Genomic DNA, 6919 nt, shown 5'->3' on the forward strand with positions numbered 1-6919 from the left:
TGCTCGGGGCGGGCCGTGCCAGGCGCCCGGCAGCGGCGTGCAGCTGTGCAGCGCCCGGAACAGGCGCGCAGCTCTCCGCAGCCCGCCCGCGCCGCGAGGCCCCAGAGGCCTGCGCTCAGCCCGCCCAGGTGAAAGGCCATGCTGCGTGCGCTCGCCGTGAGCACTATCGCTGCCCGAGACTAGAGCAGCCCCAAAGCGTGCTAAAACAGGAAACCTGTCGGGAGCTAAAGCCACCGGTTTGCGCCGGGGCGGCGGAGGGGCGGGCGGGCGGGCGCTGCGATCGCTGGGAGTTGTAGTCCAGCCCTTCTCACCTCTGGCATCAACAGTCGCAGCCTGGACCTTGGGATAAGAATCCACCACGCCCAGAAAGGCTGGCGGGAGGGGCGGAGAGAGGTGCCTGTGTAAGCCAGGAGAGATAAAAGAGGCCGTCTTGTCACGTACAACCTGGAGTTTGACGTTTGCTCAGCCACGGCAGAAAGACAAAACTAGGGCTGCCAGGCCTGGAACGCACAGGGCAGAAACAGGTCAGAGACCCCGCACCCCACCTGGCCATTGGCCGCCTGACAGTTTCAAAGGTTTGCAAAATTCCGATCCTTCTGATATGTGGACTGTTCTTTTGCCTCGTGTCCTAGACCTTTGGAACTGCAGTGGCTTCGCCTGGGGAACTGAAACTGGAAAACTCGTTGCCTAGATGGTCTAAAGAAAAGGTAGCAGAGGACTCCGAAGAAAATCCTGGGAGAAGACTTTCTGGCATCAAGTCTGTATCATAATACTGTCCTTGTAATCTTCCCAGACATTCCTTCTACCTCTTTATTTGATATTTAAAGTGGAAAGTGGAAAGTGACATTTTATGCATCCTGACCAAATATGATTGGGTAATATTTTCCAGTTTTTATTTTTTTATTAGTACAGGTCTGCATTGCATAATGATCTCATTCCTTGTAAGGAGTTGGCACATGTATACAGTGCATCTTCTCCCTCTGCCCTATCTTCTTCCCTCCTTCTGTCTCTTGATGCCCTTCCCATTTGAATAAGATAAAGGCCCTCATGCTACTATTGTGTGGTGCTCCACGGCTTTTAAAGTTTGGTATTTGCAACAACCCCATAAAGTAGGCAGGGCAAACATCCACACTTTGATAGACTCTTCTATCTCCCTCTCCCCAAGTCCCACTCCCCACTTCCACTTTAAGAAAATAAGGTAAAAAGCTAAACCAATTTGATATTCTGGGTTTTTGTTTCATTTCTAAATATAAAGGGATGCTGGATATAAGTGCCTAAATATAAAGGGCTGGTGCCTAGATATAAAAATAAGTAATGCTTTACAATTGGCTAATTTGTCTTTCATATATCAAGGACAAATTTAATTTTTAGTAGTATATAGTAATTTAGGGAGGGCAGTGAGATAGCTCAGTGGACTAAGCTCCTGCTCAGGCAAGCACAGGGACAGGGGTTCCATCCTGTGCACCAGATGCCGCACCAGCACTGAGTGGGCCCCCTGGGTGCACTGAGCAGGCCACTGAGTTAGGGTATGGTGGGGCACACCTGTAATCCCAGCACTGGGGAGGCTGAAAACAGGAGGATCATTGGGAGTCTGGGGTGTGTAGTGAGACCCAATACCAATACATTAAAAAAATAAAGTAACTTAAGGCACTCATCATTGAGCCCTGGTTTTTGTCCCAATAGCTGGATCACCACACACAGCTGTGTCCAGCAATGCTCACATTGGTACATAATGTTAGCTGCCCGGCTGTGTTTGCTTAAGCCTCGCCTCCAAGAGTCAGTAAAGTATAGTTCTGGAATGAATAATGAGTCAACTAATTGTACATCAGAAAAACCACTAACTTGTAGCCCTAGTGTAACCTTCCAGGGAGCCAAGAAGAAGTGCAAAGCAAATAGTTATCACTTTAGGGGACCAGCGAGATAGCTTGGCGGTCTAAGCACCTGCCTGACAAGTGCAAGAACCAAGGTTTGATCCCTGGTACCGCATTATTCCCTGGCTCCCTGCTGTGCCAGCTATTGAAAGCCGACATGCAGGTGCATGCCTGTAATCCCAGCATCGGGGAGACTGAGACAGGAGGATCACTATGAGTCAAGCTGAGTAGTCAGACCCCCGGACCAAAGAAAGAATAAATTAAAAGGAATCATCACTTTAGGTAGTGTTTTTGCCTCTTTTGGATTCCTGTGATGGGGTTTGGTGAACCCTGTGATGATAAATGAATTAAAACAAAGGAAACACCGTGACATATTTATCTGTAAGATACTTGTTCAGTATTGCTCCAATTCTGCAAATACACATAATGTGAGTGAAAGATAAGCAGCAACAGGCCATTTTTGAGTTTCTTCTTAGTCACAAAGGCTGGTCCTAAGAAAATTATGTACAAGCTCCAGGTTTCCATCCTTTCCAGTCTTTTATGTCTTTGTACAAAGGTTTTCTCTCCTTTTCCACTCTGGTTCATAGCACCAGTCTTCCCTCAATCCATTATGAAAATTTTGCCAGTCCTAGCCCAGGCCCCTGTGAGTGTGTGGGAGAGCTTCCTGCTATCCTGCACCAGTGAGACCTGCCGGTCCCAGCCCAGGTGCAGCATGGGTGAGACCCTCTTCCACCCCCTTGGGACCCCAACCAGCACTCTGCAATACGCCTCCCACCCCGCCCGCCGAGTGAGAATTTTGGTCGCATTCTGTGGACCTCCAGATCCAGTCCTCGCCCAGGCCCCAGTGAGTGTGTGGGAGAGCTACCTCTCCCCTCTACTCCACCTTGCACCCTCCAGACCCAGCTTAGGCCTGGCATATAGGCCTGAGGAGGAACCCTGCAGCTGCAATTTCTGCAGAGAGAGTAGGGACATCACCACCCAGCTATCCAAGAGCAGAACATCTTGCCTGAGGGGCACAACAGGATCACTCCCAAGGACAGCAGCAGGAAGCTCAGCAACCAGACCCAAGCCAGGCACAGCTGGATAAATCCAAGCTTTGTAGACCTGCACCTGAATTTCAGTAGGTGCTAAGGTTAGGACTGCACCAAAGCTCTACAACAAAGGTCAGAAGACAGTGCTTCAGGTCACAATGAAAACAAAAAGGAGCAAAATGCAATCTCAGACCCCAAACCCACCCATAACAAGTGCAGAGCACACTAACACAAAACAAATTGGGAACCACAGAGCTGAAATCAATGAATCAACAACTTCTGAAATAAAGAAACAACTGCAGAAAAAGGTATAGAGAAACTCAGATTGGAAATGAAAAAAGAAATCCCTGAATTAATAGTATCCGCAGTAAAGAATCAAATGCAGAAACATACGGAGGAAACCCAATGCCCACCCAAAACAAGTGCAGAGGATACTAGCTAAGCTGAAATTTATTAATAAATAGCATTGATAATGAATAAGCAACAGCAGAAAGTTACAGATGAACGCAGAGTGGAATTGTTTTCTACTAGCTCAGCTCAAATGTATGAATTAATAGCATTGATAGTAAATAAGCAATAGCAGAAAGATATAGAGGAACTCAGAGGAGAATTATTTTCTGAAATAAAAAGAAGAATTCTCTGAACTCAGAGCATCTGAAGTAAAGAATCAACTACAGAAACAAAGGGAGAAAACCCAATCTGAACAAAATACTACAATAAAAGAAATAATAACTGCTTCTAAAGAAGACATTGATAAAAAATAGAGATTAGAAAAACGATGGATTCTTTGAATGAGCAATACAAGAAAGAAATAGATTGCATGAAGCTGAGTCAAAGAGATATAGAAGAAATTAAAATCTCAATCACAAACTTGCAAAACTATTTGAGTGAAAGTGAAGAGAGAGTTTCAGATCTTGAAGAAGCTGGGGCATCTAGTAAAAAGGTAAGAAAAGATCTCTTAAAAACAGCTAGGATGCAGGCAGAAATAATTCATCACTTGCAAGACAATGCAAAGATGAACAATGTGAGATTAACAGGCATCAGTGAGAAAGAAGGAGTCAATACAAATGACATTAAAAAAAATGTGGGCAGAAGTAACAGCAGAAAACTTCCCAAATATGAGGAAACAATCTGACATTCAGCTACCTAAGGCATACAGAATGCCAAGTAACCTCAACCCAATTAAAAACACACCAAGACATATAATAGTCAAGATCCCAGAAACTCAGCTCAAGAATAATATACTGAAAGCTGCTAGAGAAAAGAACCAGACCACATTCAAAGGAAAACCCATCAGAATTATGGCAGACTTCTCTTTCCAAACCATGAAGGCAAGAAGAGCATGGAGCTCTATGAAAACAAGTCCTCTATGAAAACAAATTCCAGCCCAGACTACTATACCGTGCAAAACTCTCTTTCAAGTTTGATGGAGAAGTGAAATGCTTTCATGACAAAGAACAGCTAAAGAATTTCATGATGACAAAGCAAACCCTACACAGGCTCCTGAAAGATGTTCTAGAGGGAGACCAAAATGATCAGAACTCCACAAGTGACATCAGAAGCAATCAACTAAATAGGGCAAACAATTAAACACAGAAGAAAAAGGAGTAATTTACAGCAGGTAAATATAATATCAATCGTAAATCAATACATCCCAATTATAACCATCAATGGAAAAGGACTCAAATCACCAATGAAGAGAAATAAACTGGCACAGTGGATTAGGAAACATAATCCAAAAATATTCTGTGTACAAGAAACACATTTAACTCATAAAGACATTAATAGGCTGAAAATCAAAGGAAGGAAAACAATACTACATGCCCCCGCACATCAGAAAAAAGCAGGGGTAGCGATCCTATTCTCAGACAGTCTCAACTTCAAACCAACAATGATCAAGTGAAATAAAGAAGGCCACTATATACTGGTTAGGGGAAAAATTCAAGAGGAAGAAGTAACAGTCATAAATGTGTATGCACAAAACATGGGAGAACACAACTATATAAAGCAACTCTTAAAGGACATGAAAAATCTAATATCCAATATCACAATTTTAACAGGCTTCTTAACACCCCTTATCCCCCAAAAATAGGTCAACCAGACAAAAACTTAGCAAAAAATAACAGAACTGAACCAGAGCTTAAACAAATGGACTTGGTGGACATATACAGAATGGTCCACCCAAACACAGCTGAATACACATATTTTCTCAGCTTCACATGGGTCATTTTCTAAAATAGACCACATACTGGTCCATAGATCATGCTTAAGCATAAACAAGAAAACAGAAATTATCCCATGCATATTATCTGACCACAGTGCAATGAAACTGGAAATAAATGACAAAATAAACCAGAAAAACACCCTAAATACATGGAAATTAAGTGACACCCTACTCAGCAACCAATGGGTCACAGATGAAATTAAACAAGAAATTCAACAATATCTACAATTCAATGAAAATTAAGCAAAACTTATCGGAATTTATGGGATACAATGAAAGCAGTTCTCAGAGAGAAATTCATAGCTGTGAACTCACACATTAGGGAAACAGAACGGGAACAAATAAATACCCTAATGCTACACCTAAAACAACTGGAAAAGGAAGAGCAAACCAAACCCAGAGCCCAAAGACAGGAAGAAATCATAAAAATTAGAGCAGAAATTAATTCAATTGAGATGAAGAAAACAATTCAAAGAATTAAGAAAGCAAAAAGCTGGTTCTTTGAAAGATTAAATAAAATTGATAAGCCCCTAGCTAACCTCATCAAAAAGAGGAAAGAAAAAATTCAAATACAAGCAATAAGGAATGAAAAGGGTGTCATTACCACAGACCCAGTGGAAATTCAGAAGATTATCAATAGTTGCTTTGAGAATCTTTACTCTCACAGAATATAAGACACAGAAGAAGGGGACAGATTCCTAGAAAGGTACAAATTACCACAACTGAATCAACAAGATACAACCACTCTCAGTAGCCCTGTAATAGCCAATGAAATACAAGATATAATGAAAAGCCTGCTGACAAAGAAAAGTCCAGGTCTGGATGGATTCACAGCTGAATTCTACAAGAAATTTAGAAAAGATGTAGTCCCTATACTCTTCAAAATCTTCAATGAAATTGAAAAGGAAGCAATCCTTCCAAAATCATTCCTGGAGACAAGTATTATACTGATACCAAAACCAGGGAAAGATGCAACTAAGAAAGAGAACTAGAGGTCAATCTCCCTCATAAATATAGATGCCAAAATCCTCAATAAAACCCTAGCAAATAGAATACAGCAAATCATCAAGAAGATCATATACCATGACTAGGTAGGATTCATCCCAGGGATGCAAAGATGGTTCAATATTTAAAAATCTATACATGTAATACAATCTATCAATAGAGCGAAAACTAAAAACCACATGAACATCTCCATTGATGCAGAAAAGGCTTTGGACAAAGTCCAACACTCATTCATGTTCAAAATCCTACAGAAAATTGAAATAGATGGCCTCTACTTCAATCTGGTAAAAAGCATTTATGAAAACCCAACAGCTAACATAATTCTAAATTGGGAAAAACTGAAATCTTTTACTCTTAGATCTGGTGCAACACAAGGATGTCCTCTATCACCACTCCTATTCAATACAGTTCTAGAATCATTACCTAGAGCCATTAGGCAAGAGAAAGGAATAAGAATAGGTAAAGAAGAAATTAAATTATCTTTATTTGTGGATGACATTATACTTTACTTGGAAGACCCAAAAAATTTCACCAAGAAGCTACTAGAATTAATACAGAAATTCAATAGCATAGCAGGATACAAAGGCAATACCCAAAAGTCAATAACATTCCTCTACACAGACAACAAACACACTGAGAGGGAAATTATAGAAACAATATCTTTTATAATAGCACTGAGGAAAATAATAAACCTTGGAATTCATTTAACTAAAGAATTCAAAGATCTTTTGAAGGAAAATTACAGTACTCTTCAAAAAGAGACCATAGAAGATTTCAGAAAATGGAAA

The 6919-nt window shown here is 41.4% G+C and overlaps 1 protein-coding gene and 1 pseudogene across 1 annotated transcript in view; one reads left to right on the plus strand and one right to left on the minus strand.

Annotated features, from left to right (window-relative positions):
• Positions 1 to 6919, minus strand: part of Cpox (coproporphyrinogen oxidase) — a 36525-nt gene that overhangs the window by 13837 nt on the left and 15769 nt on the right. The gene's annotated exons all lie outside the window — the stretch shown is intronic.
• Positions 1 to 6919, plus strand: part of LOC111818154 — a 17231-nt pseudogene that overhangs the window by 466 nt on the left and 9846 nt on the right.

This window comes from Octodon degus, unplaced genomic scaffold (assembly GCF_000260255.1).
Source record: "Octodon degus isolate 3935 unplaced genomic scaffold, OctDeg1.0 scaffold00081, whole genome shotgun sequence".
Lineage (NCBI taxonomy): Eukaryota > Metazoa > Chordata > Mammalia > Rodentia > Octodontidae > Octodon > Octodon degus.